Source organism: Malaclemys terrapin, chromosome 9 (assembly GCF_027887155.1).
Source record: "Malaclemys terrapin pileata isolate rMalTer1 chromosome 9, rMalTer1.hap1, whole genome shotgun sequence".
NCBI classification, from domain to species: domain Eukaryota; kingdom Metazoa; phylum Chordata; order Testudines; family Emydidae; genus Malaclemys; species Malaclemys terrapin.
In genome coordinates, this window is record NC_071513.1 from 16,796,768 (window position 1) to 16,813,988 (window position 17,221).

Consider the following 17,221-nt stretch of genomic DNA (forward strand, 5'->3'; position numbering starts at 1 on the left):
CCTGTGGCACCTTTAAGACTAACAGATGTATTGGAGCATAAGCTTTCATGGGTGAATGCCCACTACAGATGAAAGTGATCTGGAACCAAATCTTTCTGGAGGCTCAGAAATGTCGGATAAGGGATTTTCCTCCCATCCATCCTACAGGCAAGTTCTGCATGCATCATTCCTTCCAGATATGGACAGGACCAGAGTCAGCATTGGGGAAACCCCTACCAATATTGAAGGCAACATGCAATTTGTGGTTAAAGAGATCTACAATTTTCAGATGATGTTGGGGAGGGCAGTGTTTCAATTTGTGGATCAGGGATCAGTCCCAAATGTATTATGTTGTTTGCTGCTACTATAACGGGAATCCACATCATTAGCTGTGCTAAGTCAAAGTCAAAGAAAGAGAGGACTGGGGGGAATTTGTGGAAGAGGGAAGAGATTAATGGAATGAAGGTTCTCTCCCGAGAACAATCTCATTGGGGGACCCCCTAAATTCCTAAAACCGACCATGGAAGTGCCCAAATACCATGAGGGAGTCATCTTGGTATTTCTGGCTGGGAAGCATTGTAAATCTTGCAGTAACCAGGCTATTTCCATTATGCAGCTCCATAATGCAGACTCAGGCAGTTTGGATAGTACAGATAAGCTTCAGCTGAGCCTCCACATTTCTGAACGCTTATCTGAACTGAACTCTGGACGTTATGAGATTCACCCATTTCGACACATCGGAAATCCAAAATGCTAAAACACACACACACACAGCCCCAGACTTCGCAGAAGGCTCCCTGAGACCCACAAACCCATGGATGAGAACAAGCATAAAAGCAGACCGGCTGTTATGACAGCTCTCTAGCTGAAGTGCCTTCCCCATTTAGGAGGAAAACATCAAGGATACCAGGACATATAAGACTCTGTGTCATTTCATGCTTAGGAATAAATACCTGGTCATTACATTGTGCTGGACTGCGGCATAAAAATACTGCCCCAGCCTGGTGAGCCATGAGGAGACGAACTGAGCAGGGAAGAGCTCTGGGAAGGGATGCTGGGCAGTGTGGCAGTCTGGAAAAAGGCTAGGAATGGGAGGAAAGCAAATAAACTGCATCACCCTGATGGGGTTTGCAGCCTGTTCCCCCTCTGTGCATGATCCCCTGCAGAGGCTCACCCCAGCAGTGGCAGTAGATTTCCAGAATCATAGGGGTCCTTAAGCATAAGACCCCCCATTGTTCCTGACGGGGTGGAAGGAGCAGCCTCTAGCACCCTCTTCCTCCCCCAAGCCATTGTAAGGTACAGCTGAGAGCACTGACCCTTGGCAATTAAGAGATTATAGAGAGTAGTAAAGTGTGTTGGTACAGTATGGATCACACTGGCCTTCCTTAGCAGGAAATAAAGGGGTCAATGGTGCATCCCTTACTCAGGACACACTCCCATTGAAATCAATAAGCATTTTGCCTGAGCAAGGACCTTGGGATCAAAACCAGAATCAGACTTTATTCTGTCATTGAGCCATTTAAATAAAGACTCCTCTGAAGCATCAAAGGCCATTGGGAGAGCACAAATAAACTGTAATGAATATTACACAGACCAGTTCAATAGATAAATGATTGTTATTTAATGTAGCTGCTGGAGTGATTGCTACTAGTGGAAGCCTGCATTTTACACCGCCTTATTCACTTGTAAATGCTGCAGTGAAATTTACCTTAATTCTTGCTGGATTTTGTGAGGTAAAGGGCTAACCTCCATTAATTTTATGCTGATAAAATGTTATTTTAACTTGTTCTAATGCCTATTTTTTCTCCTTGCCTAGGTCTCTGAATTCCATTCTACCCCTGCTACTCTGTTACTGCATGATAAGTTGAACTTAACTATTCTGAACCAATACGTCTGTTAGTCTTAAAGGTGCCACATGACCCTTTGTTGCTTCTAACTATTCTGCTAATTCTTTAACTAAGTTTTCTATTAGTAATATTTAAAAGGGACACAGGTAGTTCTTACTAAGGAAAAAAGTTATATAAAACTAATTTTAACACAAATATTTTCTCTTTTTTTCCATATTCCCCTCCTCCCCCATATGAACCTTTAAGATTTAAGCATTCTACTTTGGTGTTTGCAACTCCAACAATGCAGTATTGTACCGGTGAATGAGCCCTAGGCAGTGTAACTGACTAGAAACAAAAGCAAAACTGGTTAGTCTAGTTTCAATTTTCATTCATCAACCTGAGTCACAGGCAAAAAACTAATTCAACCGATTACATTGTGAAAATGCTTGCCTGCCACACAATCCATCCCACTGAAGGGACCTGTAAGGAAGAAACTTTAAACTGTACTTTGACTCGACTTAAGTGCAGTCTTTCCTTAGTGGACTCTCCAAAGGAGAACAAAAGCAACAATACTGTCTTCCCTTGGGGACAGTGGCTCCCACTAGTGTTGCAGCATGAAGTTTGTACATCCCTGTTCTGGTCAGGCATAGCTGATCCCTGACACACCAAAAAATGCTATAGGACCAAATTCTGATCCCACTTAAGTCCAAAGGAATTTCGCTATTGAATTCCATGTGACTAAGATTTGTCCTACAGGTGTACCTCTCCAGACAGATCTCCAAAAGCCGGATCCCATTAAAATCAATAGCAAGATTTACCTTGATTTCAGTGATTGGGGGAAAGGAATTGGGGCACAAGAGAATTCATCATATCTTAATATAAAAGACTTTATTTTGATGCTATTTCAATTGATGACAACAAATCAAAGCAATAAACGTCTTCATAATACATTGTGCTGTAGCTGTATTTTGAAAGTCCAAAAAATCAATAAAAACAAAGAGGTGACATACGTCTGTATTATTTGAAAACCTAAATGTATACAAGGAAATCTGTCCCTGTAGAACTAATAAAGTACGAGATGTTCTGTTTGTTGGGCATCTGATTGGCTCTCTCATAATATGAATTTGAAATAGCTGGGGATTTCTGCAAGTCTACTTGCAGGTTTATGCTGAATTTCACATTAACAACACACCACCCTGAACATAGAGGGTTTTTTTTCAATTTATTGCAACATAACTTCAATTTGCACTGGGAGTAAAGACCATGCATATAAGGAGTAGAAATCTGATAATAAATTATTAAGTAAGACAAAGAAACGAATACATTTGAAGTATTAATACCAAGAACCTGAAATTTCCCTCAACACCGTACAACCTATCCTTGTCTGCATATATCTGTAACCAAAAAAATATGGTGGGTGGGGGAGAGGAGGAGGAGAAGACAGGCTGAGGGAGAGTGCTAGCAAACTAAGCCCAATGCCTGTAAAAAAATCCTATTGAAATTAACAAGTCTACTCATTGATTTTGTGAATGAAAATAAGAGACATACATTTCATTATGGACTTAACGCTCTGTCGTTATCACTCCAACTGGTCAAATTATCCCTGGTAAACCCATTATCCAACAAATTTAGACCATTTTCACGTCTTGAGTTTTTCACAAAACAAATTGGAATGGTATTGTCAGGCCTGATTCTTCTGGCTGCCCTACTGGACAGATGGGGATTCCCTGGCTTAGAGGAATTCCCCCCAGTGGCATACACTGGTTGTAGCCAGCTCTATACATACACCTACAAATATCCTTAAACTTAAGCATTTCAGTAATTCTATCCCTACTCAGCAAAGCATTTAAACATGTGCTTAAAGTTAAGCACATTTAAATCCTATTGACATCAACAGGAGGTATACACCTATTTCTGGGTATATCTACATTGCAGTAAAAAACCTGCAGCTGCAGTGTAGAGATTCAGGTTTTGGCTGGAGCCCAGGATCCAGAACCCTGTGAGACGGAGAGTCCCACAACCTGGGCTCCAGCCCAAGCCTGAACATCTACATTGCATTTTATAGCCCTGCAGCCCGAGTGCCACCAGCCCGAGCCAGCTGACACAGGCAGGCTGGAGGTCTCTAGACTGCAATGTAAGCCCAGTGTTTGAACTCAGGTTCAAGCCTAACCCCGCTTCTGTTTATATACCCTAACCCAGAGCTCGGACCCAGGGTTCCAGGACCACACAGGGCGGAGGGTTCAAGCCTGAGTCAAAAGAGGACCCAGGATTCAAGCCATATTGCTTTGCAGTGTAGATGCAGCCCTACTACTTGTGCTCATTTCTTTTTCTCCTCTGGACAGTCAAGTTTTCCCACATTGCACCACGAACAAAGGGCTAGAGTAGTCACACTATGGGAGGGTGTTAGGCAGTCTGGGATAGGGCTGGTTAGACTTGGACCCACATATTGCAATGTAGGGGAGCATGGGTCCACATTCATGTCGCGCTGCTGTCAGGACCCAGCCCAGGCTGGGAAAGGTAATGATACAACTAGCGGACCAAATTCGGTGATGAATCCTGTTCACATGCCACCTGCAGCATGTTGCACATAAGCTAAGAAGAAGAATGCAGTGTAGATGCTGGAGAACCAGGCTGGGACTCACATTCAACAAATTCCTAACCTGGGGTTACAAATGAGTGTAGATGCTCAAGCCCTAGGTTAACAAACCCAGTATCTGCTAATTCAAGTTCTATTCACTCCAGGCTTATATTGCAGTGTAGACATTCCCCAAGTACTTTGTTGAATCAGAGCCTAGGCTCTTGCCCTTCCCCACTTGTATCTCCAAAGAGCCTCAGGTTCAGAGGCACCTAGAGTTATTCCGGTCTTGAATAAACTTTTTAATTACACAGTAGAACCTCGGTTATACAAGCACCAATCTTATGAATGACCAATTATACAAACCATTTTACCCAATTGGGAGAAGGGGGCGGGGGGAATCACATAACAAAAGTGATGATGCTGAAGAACAAGTCGACATCCCTTCACATTCTAATGCCTTCAGCATACTGGAAATCGCTTTGCTCTGGTCTGAAGGACAAGAAGAAAGCAATGCACGGCACCACATTGTAACTTATGCACTGTATCTACTGTCATTTTGAGGTGTTCAATTTTATGAGCTTTTAGATTTTATTAACTGCTTCCTCTCCAATTAGTTAAAAAAAAAAAAAAGGAGTTCTACTCCGTGTGTGTATGTAACATATACATAGAAACACCCACAAGCAGAACTTTTTCAAGATCAAATGCTTTGGATAGTCCCAGCTCTCACCTCCTGTTGTGTCATGCAAATAGGCTCATTAATTCTCCTCAGCTAACTAGGATCATATTTACTTAGCTGATGTGAACAGACAAAGGAAAATATACCACTTGCACACTGTGTGCAAAATTTATGGTATGTAGCTAACATAATGTGTTTAACAATTTTATCCAGATTTCAATCTAGGCCAAAACAAATATGTTCACTTAATCCCAAGACATATTCTAACAGTTGCATGCAGTAAGTGATTTAAAGTTTTAATTCATCATTAACTACACTGTACACATACAGATTTTTCTTTTTAAATAATAATATGCAAAACTTCCAAAGTCATTAACAGTTTCCTAAGCTGTTTAAACAAGAGCAATCTTTTGAAATGCTTGATTTTGTGAATATAACTTCCAAACCTTGTACAGTCACTGCCTATTATTTTAACAAAGCGATTCATGATTTGACCAAAAACTACTCAGTGATGACCCCAGTCTGAAACGTCTTCAGACAGACTCTTCCAAGTAAACAGGAACTGTGCAATGTCACTCCAAACTTTCTCTTAATTATGCAAAATGCTCATTACCCTTTTCTGTCTATTTAGAACTTGCTGAGCACCCAACCCAAAGACATTTTATTGTCAGATCATGGAGTTGCTACATGTGCAACAACAGTGCTAGTAATTGGGTGATAGTGGCTGAGTAGCCACCCAATGGTGAATGCAATGTGCCTGCCTTTTTGGGTTGTTCAATTGTGGGTGCAATTCTAGGTGTTTGCAACCTTCAAAAACATTTGTGGGCTACTTTTCGTAGTAGGAGGCTGAGCACTGGCGACACAAGTTCTAAATTGCTTACCCACAATGCATCTCACTCAGACTCTACTTTCAACGCCAAGCTGGGCTTTGTAGAGCTAAATCACCACAGGTACCATTTGGGTGTAGACAGTGAATATGCAAATGTGCTATTACGCAATGTGTTCCCCTCCGGAGCATGTGACCAATTCTGTGGACTGGTGCAGAGGGAGGGTGGGACCATAGCTCTGCTTCCTAACCAATCTTTCTTGGCCTCTTTGAGGTGATATGCTCATTCAGGGACTCCCTTGCCCTTGATCAGAGCTGGGTGGTGTACAGGGGAGACTCTTATGCTGTCATGATGGATGGGCTGACTGGGCAAATTTCAGTGATGGTGTGACTGTGTGTGCCCTGTAGCAATGCTGCACAAATTTGGGGCAGCCAGGCTGGTAACCGGGGCCACTTCCGTAGCAAAAGCCTGGTTGTGACCCCGATTCAGAGAGTGAATGGAGGGAGTAGTCCCTAAGCTCCTCTTTGAAGAGAGCCTGGAATTTTTCCTGGTCCTTGAGCAAGGCACACCTGGGCAGGGAAGATTCTTGCATACACACCCTGTTCAAGGGCCAGCCACAATCTGTCATATCATGTGAACCGCTGTGCTGAGTTTAGATAAAGGCAGTTCACCAAATGGTTAATTTCATGTACGTATGGAGAGAAGCACACAGAAAACTGGAGTGAGAAACCTGTGTTCACCAGCAAAGTTCTGACCATCCCCCCCCAAGTAATGTAGGGCTGAAAATCCAAGTAATTGATCTGGGTCCGAAATATGTGGGGTGGAAACCTGTGCCCCACTGAAGTCAATGGCAAAACTCCTATAGACTTCAGTAGGGCCAGGATTTCACCCTTAGGATCAAACCCTGAGGTCTTTTCTCAATCAAAACTCCTCTGGAAGTCAATGGGAGTTTGACTGAGAACAAAGTGAGTAAGGACTTAAGTTTGGGGCCCATAATTCTACAAACCACAGGTGGAGCTAACATAGTACAGCTGCTATTTGAACAAAGAATGTGGGAGAGGGCCAGAGGCTGTTCTGAAGCTGAGCTCAGGGTATTGATAGGAGGACTGTGGCAATTTGACAGATAATGTGACCCCTCTTCATCAGCATTTGTCTCTCATCTCCTGTACTTAAAGTCCCAAGGAGTTTGTCCTTCAGCTCTCCAATTCATTTGTAAGTAACTCTTTTATGGCTTCCTATTGTACCATGCACTAAATTGCTAATAGACTGTAAATCTCACTGCATTTGCAAGTATAATATCCAATCCACTGAAACTGTTTCTTATCAGATAGCCTGACAAGTGGCCATTATTGTTTTAAATTTGTATGTACATACTGTATTATTCTACTCCTGCGCAAATTATGTGCCACTGCGCAGGCACAGAATTCATGTCCCCGCAGATTTTTTTTCTCTGCAGAAAATACATTCGGCCCAAGAGGTGCTGCAGTTACACTTTTCACCCACCAGGGGCTGCTGTGGCACCAGAACAGAGAGCAGCCAGCTCAACCAGCCCCAGAAAGGGATGGGAAGAGGCTGCATTCCTCACAGCATTCTGCCTGTGGGGCCAGGTGAGGAGGCACAGGATATGTGGGGGACAGACAGAACAAGGGACATGGGGCTGCTGGGGGGGGTCACAGACTGGGGTTCAGAAGGGCTAGTGGGTGGGATAGACTTGGGTGGGGGCTAAATGGGAGTGTTGGAGCAGAGACATGTGGGGATGGGGGATGACTGACTAAGGATGTAGGGACACATGGGGATGGGGTGGCTGAGTGGAGATGCAGGGACATGTGGGGATGGGGAGGAGGCAGGGCTGGCTCCAGGCACCAGCCCAGCAAGCAGGTGCTTGGGGCGACCAATGGAGAGGGGTGGCACGCCCGGCTCTTCGGCGGCGGGTTCCTCACTCCCTCTCGGAGCAAAGGACCAGCTGCCAAATTGCCGCCAAAGGCTGAAGCGGTGGTGGTAGAGCTGATCGCAATTGTAGCTTTTTTTTTTTTTTTTTTTTTGCTGCTTGGGGTGGCAAAAACCCTGGAGCTGGCCCTGGGAGCAGGGGTGGCTGAGTGAGGGTGCAGGGACACATGGGCATGGGGAAGAAGGATGGCTGAGTGGGGGTACAGGGACACATGGAGACTGGGGTAGGGGAGTGTAAGGACACAATGGGACAAAGGCTAGGGGTCAACCAGGGTCTGCATGGAGGAGGCTCCCCAACTCCCTAACAATACCTCTTCCCCCCCAAAATTACTATTCCATACTTCTCCCATCAACACCCAACAACCCTCCAGGTTCTCTCCCCGGCTCCTGCCCAGCAATTACTTCCCTCTCCCTCAGCTCCCCCATTACCCCTGAGTTCCCCCAAGTCTTTTCGCTGCTTCTGAAGGATGCAGGAAATACATTTCTGTATTGTAATTTAAATGAATTATTACTCAAAGTTCTGCATTATATGCCTAATAAGGAAAATATTTGTCATAGAATATTTCCTGAATCTTTTTTATTTTCTGTATTGTTACAGACATACTTGCTGACAGGGTATTTTTAAATAAATTACCAAAATAATTGAAACTGGCATGGTTATATTGTGACAAATAAATATTATATTTTGACAAATAAAAGATGCAGAATTTTTCAGAATTTTAAAATATTGTGCGCAGAATTTTTAATTTTTTGACACAGGATTCCCCCAGGAGTAATTATTTGCATTTTGTATTAGTCATCAACACATTCCCCTTAAAGAAAACAGAGATAGCATAACATTAGAAGCTCTCTATTTCGGTATGAAATGCCCACCCTAAAAAAACAAAAACAAAACAAAAAAAAGCATAGATGGTCCATATTACCAATCAGGATGGCAAATAGTTTTTTTCAGAATGCAATGGATAGGCCTCATAGAAGATCATGGACTGAACAACCCCAATTTCAGTGGGCTGCACTAGACAGCTTAATAATTTTGTATGGCTTCTATTTTCTATGGCTCTGTGATTGTTTAAAAAAACCTTGTTTGATACACATAACATTTGGGCTGTTTTAACTGTAGGAGCTTTAACAGCACTTGTCTGGACTTGCCATTGTCTCTATATACCCATGCTGGCACATCACAGTGGTGATGCATTACATCTTGTTCCCTGAGTCACATTGCTTTGTTTTATGTTACTGAAGTACAGGAATACAGCACAATTGACCTGTCACAGCAAAGGAATTGGAAAACAACTTAGTTTTCTGAACTGCAGCTTAAGAAAGAACTTGCACATACCTCCAAGACTTACCCTTTGAAAACATGTTTCCTGCAGTTTGAGATGGATCTGTAATGTGGCTTTGACGTTTTGTGAACACTACCAACCAAGCATTTTGAATTAGTATGCACATTTTGTTTTCAATATACTACAGCATTCCAAACATAAAGAGCATGTATGAAGGCATATAAACTTGAAATAATAGGGCTCTAAACTCTCATACATACCCTGCTATTTCGATAGCAAAATTAACACATTGCTGGATGCCAAAAAAACCTTCCCCAATGTGCAAGTTTTAATCTGTAGCCTTTCCAAATAAAGGAAAGTCTGCTAGCAAACTTAGAGGAACAAAGAGAAAAATCAAATCAATTGCTATTAGTAATGGGGTTGTTATAATTAAGACTAAGATTTAGTCATGGGTATTTTTAATAAAAGTCATGGAGAGGTCAAGGGCAGTAAACAAAAATTCACGGTCTCATGACTTGTACTATATACCCCTGACTAAATCTTTGGTGCTGTGGAGGCTCTGGGGGGCAACATGGGTGCTCTGAAGGGGGGGCTCCAGGGGCACTGCTAGTGCTCTGGAGTGGGAGGCGGTCCAGGGGCATTGCTGGTGCTCAGGGAGGAAGGGCGCAGCAGCCCAAGACCACCACTGCTGCTCGGGGGAGGGGATCATGGTGGCCCAAGACTGCCCCAGCAGCGGCCGGTGTGGCTGGCCCGCGGGCCACCCAAGTTGCACCAGCCACTGCAGAAGTCATGGACTTCTGTGACCTCCGTGACAGACTCACAGCCTTATTTATAATACATGTCTGGAGTTGCAATGTTAATATCACTAAGTAGTTCAACCACCCGCTGTGATGTGGGTGAAAGGATATCTGTTACTATCCTCAAAAAGAACGAGGAGTACTTGTGGCACCTTAGAGACTAACAAATTTATTTCGGCATAAGCTTTCGTGGGCTAAAACCCACTTCACCAGATGCATGGAGTGGAAAATACAGTAGTATTGTATCCTACTGTATTTTCCACTCCATGCATCTGGTGAAGTGGGTTTTAGCCCACGAAAGCTTATGCCGAAATAAATTTGTTAGTCTCTAAGGTGCCACAAGTACTCCTCGTTCTTTTTGCTGATACAGACTAACACGGCTACCACTCTGAAACCTGTTATTATCCTTTCACCTTTATAAGAATTGCATGATGGGAAGACACTGCTGCAATTAGCATTGCTTGGAGGGCAACAACCATTATTTTTGTTAATGGGAAGCAGCAGCCTATCTACCCAATTTTACATTGTATGCTAGGGTCAATGTCAACAACCATCCAAGAAAACGTTCTTACAGATCACAGTTAGGGACCAGGCAATCCTGCTCCCATTGAAATCAATGGGATTTTTGCCACTGAATAAAATAGGAGCAGGATTAGTCCCTTAAATTCAACAGATGATGCTAAGAATCCCTCGGTTCGATTATTCTCTCATCAAACTTGATATACACAAATCAATCTCAAACAGAAAAATTCTCCTCTTTAATCCATACTCAGCAGATCTCAATAACCCATTTTAGCCTCAGTGGTAAATTGCCATAGATGTCAATGAGCAAATTACATGCAGAATCAGTGAAGAATATTCACCAGAGAACCACAAAGTGGTTCATTAAGGGCTCCAAGATTTATACAGGGAAGATCAACTTGATTTCACCTTGTCTGAAAGGACTGATGAAAATCAGTTGCCTTGATAGAAGTGAAGTTGCTACTGACGTTGGAACATGATTGTACTCAGTTTGTTTCCAAATACTTTGGGGAGTCTCTTCAGACAGGGAGTTGCCTATTAGGGATGTTTGCTCTTGTTGCACAATATTTTTATTCTCAGTTTATTGTATCTGACTCACAGTGACTATGGGGATTATGGCCCTACGCTAGAAGGTGGTGAGTACCCATCGCCCCCATTGACTTAACTTAGCTTGCAAAAGGTATTCAGCACTTTGCAGGAGCAGGCTAATAGGGAAAGGTTGGTATGAAATAACCTGAGAAAAAGCCCTGCAGCATTAAGATCTGTCACTGTACAGCATATGCACAGTCAACAAGCTGACTGCTTGCTGAATCTTAACCAGACATTTAATTAAATAGCATTCCCTGCAGAGAAGAATAAGCACACATTTTATGTACATACCTTATATGGTCTGGACCTAACTGACTGTGAATATTTTCCTGAGAAGAGAGCAAGCAAACTCTGGCCATGTTGTCAAGAACTAAATCCGAGGGAGACAGACGCAAGGTACTGCATCACTAGTGCTCCGACACCCCCATGCACATGTTGACATTGGCTAGAAAGGAAAAGGGACTCAGAAAGTCATTGTGAACTTACAAGAGAGATTGAGAGCCCGCCACCCCAGAATACCCCACAGCCTGGTGGTTAGGGTACTCACCTAGGTTGTGGGGCCTGGGCTCAAGACATTGCTCTAGAGCAGGGAGTGGAACCTGGTCTCCCGTGTCCCCGGCAAGTGCCGTCCCACTGAGCTATTGGCTATAACAGGAATGGTAGCTGCTGCTCCTACGTTTTATGAAGCTAACCATTTATTTTTCAAATTTCCTACATTTTTATTTAAACAATGGTGAAAAAAATGCCCAACATTGAAATAAAACCTTTCCTTTGGGGTTAAACTAAACATTTTGTTTGACTAGAAACTACTTTTTTTCTGATTTTTCAACTTGACAAAAATTCTAAAAAAAAACCAAAACCGTTTTGGATTGACCCAAAACAATGTTTATTTTAAATTGTTTACAATTGCCAGCAAGCCAAAATATCAGGTATTCACACAGCTCTATTATCACCATCTCAGAATAAGAATACTACCACAGGTACCTGCTTTTAGCTATCAGTTTGCCAGGTAACCCAGACAGGAAGAGAAGGCGGCAGACTGGATTCAGTTGCAGAATTTTTTTCTGTCAAAGTGTATGAAAGGATGTTGGATTTGTCCTTTAAGAAATGTCCATCTGCATGCATGTGTGCGCGTTGTGTTTCTCTGGAAACCAGACCCACTCTGAACTGACAGCAGATCTATTTGCTTCCTTCTATTTGAACCCCAAGCTAGTTCAAACCTTCAGTTTACATGACCTGTGAAAAGTGAAAGGAACAGTTTTGGCAGAGTGAGTGGGAATTCAGCCATCCAGTTCCCACTTCAATGTTAACCACTACTGAGCATCTAATTTCTCACATGCAGACTGGAAATTTTGCCCCTTGTCATTAAAAAAAATAATTATAAAACAAGATGTGAAAACAAAGAGCCAGAATACTTACATTGAGTGGTACCTTACTCATACATTTTGACAGGACTGTTTGAGTAATAAGGTAACAGTACCAGAATATGGCCGAAAATAAGCCTCTGTATCATGGAAGAAACAGTGACTGGGCAACCACTGCTCTATTGCTTGAAACAAAAAGGTTGAATAGCCTCTTTGCATTAAAGGAAAACTAGAGAAAGATTCAGACTGCGAAATTCAGATCCTGATTTCAAACTCCACAAAGTACTATTGGGCTCTGATGCATGGATTTGAGTTGGTTCATCTCTAACACATAAAACATTGTCACATACTGTGTTTTACCACATTAGAAAGCCACCAACATGTCTTTAGATTTTGATTGTCTAGTCCTAGCAAGAGGGGTATGTAGGACAAAGGACAGAAGTGTCATTTGTTGTGCTGTGAATCAGAGAGGAGTAACATGTTATTAGAGATCTGTTATTATCTGACTGCAGGTTACTTGGAACATTTTATGATTCATATGACAAAGGCAACTAAATGCTTAAACTCTGGGTGAGATTTTACCATAGTACTCTGACAAAAACAGAAGTAATATCGTGATGTGTGTGTGTCATGAATGGATGACAAAGCCCTGATGAATCATAAACTGTGAGGAGTAAATAAAATAAGCTTCAAAAAAGCAAAATCTCCATCTGTCATGGGAAACATCAGTCATTTATCTTCCCAAAATACAAGAAAATTTGCTTCTAATGACCAGAAGAATAACAAAATGTAGAAGAAATCCAGCAAGGATGGAGCTGAAAGAATTTTACTGTGGTAGCAAATGACAGACTGTTAGGTTTTGAGGTAAATGGGGAATATCCAGCACCCTGTACATGCACTTTTAGCCAAAGCCAACTGTCATGGTTCAGGGCCAGAGCGCAACTTTGACCTCTCTTCTGAGTGAACAGCTCCAGGTTTTAGACCTCGAGCCTTCTCCATTCTGGGGCAGAATCTCACAATTCTTCCGCTCTCAGTCAGAGGCTGGGCTACAGTACCCTGGTAACCAGTAACCAGGATTGCTCAGCAGGTCCCACCCGTGACTCTTCCCTTTGGGAGCTGAGACGAGTAGTAAATACAGTGACCAATAAACAGCCTTCTTAAACCAAAGTACTGTTTAATCTTAACAGTGGGAACAAACATTACATACGAGAAAAGGGGGTTTTAAAACATCAAATATACACTTACCTATCTTACCTAAGAGTTGGGTCGGCCTATCATACCCCAGACCCTTGACTTCAGGATCGGAATGTCAGTCTGCTTCCAAACAGTCTCTGCCTCAGTCTTCCCCTTAATTATATGACCTCCTATAGGGAGGGTTTTTGTCTTTACGCCCTTCTGAGGATTCTTGATCCTCTCCCTCCGCTTCACATGGGTTGAGTCCCTCCTTGTGAAACCTGTCAGCGGGGCGGGGCGGGTAGGAGGGGAGCTGAGAAAGGCTTTCACAGTGAATTGTTCTGAAATGTCCTTTAAGTGTTTGCAGAGGGGTATATCAGAATTCCCCTCCCCTTTCCTGGGGTGCATTTGTCTGTGCTTGATCGTTAAATGCTAGATTCAGACTGTATGCAGCACAATCCACATATCTTTCTTTCAGTTCTTTCTCAGCAATTCTTGCTTGTACACCAGAACATTCGCAGCACCATAGTATCCCTGTTCTTGTACTTTCAATAGTTCTAGACTTTTGTCTTTGACACACCTGATGATGTTGCTTTCAAGATTAGCAGCTGATTGACCACTTCATGAAATCCTAGAAAATTCTCATTAATATTTATTTCGGCAGTACTGCCTTTTTAATCTTTTTCTATGGTAACATACTGAAAAATTTGGTTTAGTTGGTCAACTTTGGATATGTCCTGGGTCGTGTCCATTACCACTGAGTAAAATGGAGCATTATTGATGTCATTAACAATACTTTCTGTTACCAGGCCTGATTGCAACTCTATGATCTTGTTTTCAATTTCTGGACTGAGGTATGTCACTGAGTCTTTTGGCTTCTTGATGACGATTGAGGACCTGCCTCCAGTAATTTGCCTCTTTCCTTATTTTTTATTAGAGATCTTTGTTGATAGTAGTATGCAAGCACCACTGATCATATATTAAGCAACCTTCAAAACAATAGTCAAATGTTTCACTATATTTTGAGATAAATTCTGCCACTCTCTCATTCCACTTATCCATGCAAAAAATTTTCCCTCCAATTCCCAAAAAAGTCAAAAGGGTTGTCAGTAACTTTTGCCAAGCACAAGAGAACAGCATAACCAGGTTATTTTAAGCTTGATTCTGGTCTTCAACACGGTTTCATAAGAAGATGCAGAAAAGTATCCATTTGTCTTAGAGTCACATGGGAATTATCCTTTAGGTTGACCAGGGCCGTGTTTTCTGTTCCGAACTTAAAGTTTCCGCACTGCATTTTGACTTGTCAGTGGGATTTTCTCTAAATAACTCAGTTTGAACGTCACTAGAATTAGTCATTAAGATATCATCAGTTGCTGCAGAGTAGTGATATTTTCATTCTGAACAGAGTCTGTTCTTTGGGTACTATCAAGTTTGAATATCTTGGGACTATCAGGATTAAAAACCTTTTCAACACAATCACTGCCAACGTTTTCTGCAATTTTGTCACTGGTGGCTGAGGATGTCATTAGCACAGCTGATGCAGTGACAGTGCTAAGCAAGCCATCAATTTTTGGAAAGTTTGCAACTTGTTCACTAGTCTCACTTTGTTTCTCACACTTAATAGCTCTACTCAGTTGTTTTGACATTTTTAAAAGAGTGTGTATGTTTCTAGAAACACAAACAAATACAAATAACTCAGCTTTTATATTCCAAACTTTAAACTACATAGCAAGGCACATCCAAAGGTAGTTGGTCAAAAAGCCCAAGGGCTTGAGTCATCATTGTGTTACTCCAGTTTCAAACTGGTGCAACTCTACTGGAACTACATGAATGGAGTTACGCTGCTGTAAAAGTGGAGTAGTGCAATGGGGAATCAAATCAAATCTTTATATTGTACTCACCATGTTGCCAACGGGAAAAAGTTGCAATTTGAGCACAAGCAGCATTTGCTTTGCATTCACCAATCATGTGGCTGGGCACCAGTTGCAACAGACCACTCTTGAAAATGTGGTCTTTGTGTCACAGAAACCAAACACAAGGATCCATATTGCCATGCAGTTAAAACAAACAAACAATGAAAACCACCACATCCTCATCACTTTTCAAAGATCACAATACCTAGTCCATTTTATAATACTATCTAAAACAAGCACTTGTGATATATCTGCTTCCATTTTATAGATATGTTACCTGACCTCCTCAATATTTGTCACATCTTCTAAATACCGCTAAGATTCATATGCTATTTGGATAGGGTTTGATCCTACCCTCTATGGGATCACGGTTATGCTCCAGCTACTTTTGGGCCCCTCCATAAATCCAGTTTAGTTGGTTGATCAGACCAGGGTAGACAATGGTTTCCTATTGTCAAAAGGTTGCAAAGGAGCTACAGTGCACCAGTGAATCTAGCCAAGTTAGGAGAAAATATTCTACCAGATTAATTCTGATCAAGGGTCACTCCTCATCCCATCCTGCAATCCTCCTTCGGCCTCCTCTGCCACCCCCTGTGGTGGGAGATCTTCTCCATATCCACCCCTTGGCTGTAACCATTCCCTGGCCTCGGCCTTCTCCTTCTCCACCCCCTGGGACTGGGCACATGCTTCTCATCCCATAACCCTACGCTGGCCTCCTCCTTGGCCCTCTGGGGCTGGGCACCTGCACCCCATCCACTCCCCACAACCCTCTTCATGCTTCTTCATCATCCACCCCATTTGAAGCAACAGCTGCAATGCAAGTCTAGGGTGGTGGTGGCAGTGGCCAGGACAGGGGTCAGGGGCTGCCCAGGTAGCAGGGCCCACAGAGGCGTGGTACGGGGCAGCAGGTTTGGGTTGGGCACGGGCATGAAGCCCTAGCCCCAAGCTGCTCAGCACCTGAGGAGTCGTGGGCACAATCTCACCCATGCTAGGGGCAGGAGTGCTTCCCTGACAGCCTAGCAGAGGGCCACTTCCTGCTCCTCAGAACCCCATCTACCTATTGATAGACTATGGCACAACTACAGTGGTAGATCAGCCTCTGCTAGTTGGGTCTTCATCACCTCATAGGCCTTGGAGTGACTGTACCACCTGCACCATGGTAGCTATATCCCTGGGCCTAACCATAGGTGATTGGTACACCACTGTCACAAGGATCTAGGTGGTAGTGCTTCAGGGAACTACAATAAAGGCTTGTCTACATTACCGGCTGGATCGACGAGCAGTGATCGATCCAGCAGGGTCGATTTATCGTGTCTAGTCTAGACATGATAAATCGACCACCCAGCACTCTCCCATCGACTCTGGTACTCCATCAGGGCGAGAGGCGCAGGCGGAGTTGATGGGAGAGCGTCAGCTGTCGACTCACTGCAGTGAAGACACCGTGGTAAATAGATCTAAGTACGTCAACTTCAGCTACGTTATTCACATAGCTGAAGTTGCGTAACATAGATCGATTCCCCCCCAGTGTAGACCACACCCTCCACCTAAAGGAATGCAGTTAAGGTTGAACACCAGACTCTAAATGGGGAACTTCCCTAATAATACTTTGTGCTTCCATTAGGGTGACCAGATGTCCCGATTTTATCGGGACTGTCCCGATATTTGCTTGTTTGTCCCGCGTCCCGACCAATGTGCAGTAGGGACACTGGACAAACAAGCAATTTTGCCCTCCCGGAAGGGCTCTT

The 17,221-nt window shown here is 43.0% G+C and overlaps 1 long non-coding RNA gene across 1 annotated transcript in view; it reads right to left on the reverse strand.

Annotated features, from left to right (window-relative positions):
• Positions 1-12,103, reverse strand: part of LOC128842678 (uncharacterized) — a 29,679-nt gene extending 17,576 nt beyond the window's left edge. Inside the window, exons 1-2 of the long non-coding RNA XR_008446088.1 lie at positions 12,011-12,103; positions 11,318-11,471 (exon numbers count right to left, since the gene is read on the reverse strand). This is a non-coding gene — a long non-coding RNA (uncharacterized LOC128842678). The remainder of the gene's footprint in view (positions 1-11,317; positions 11,472-12,010) is intronic.
• Between the last annotated feature and the right edge of the window lie 5,118 nt (positions 12,104-17,221).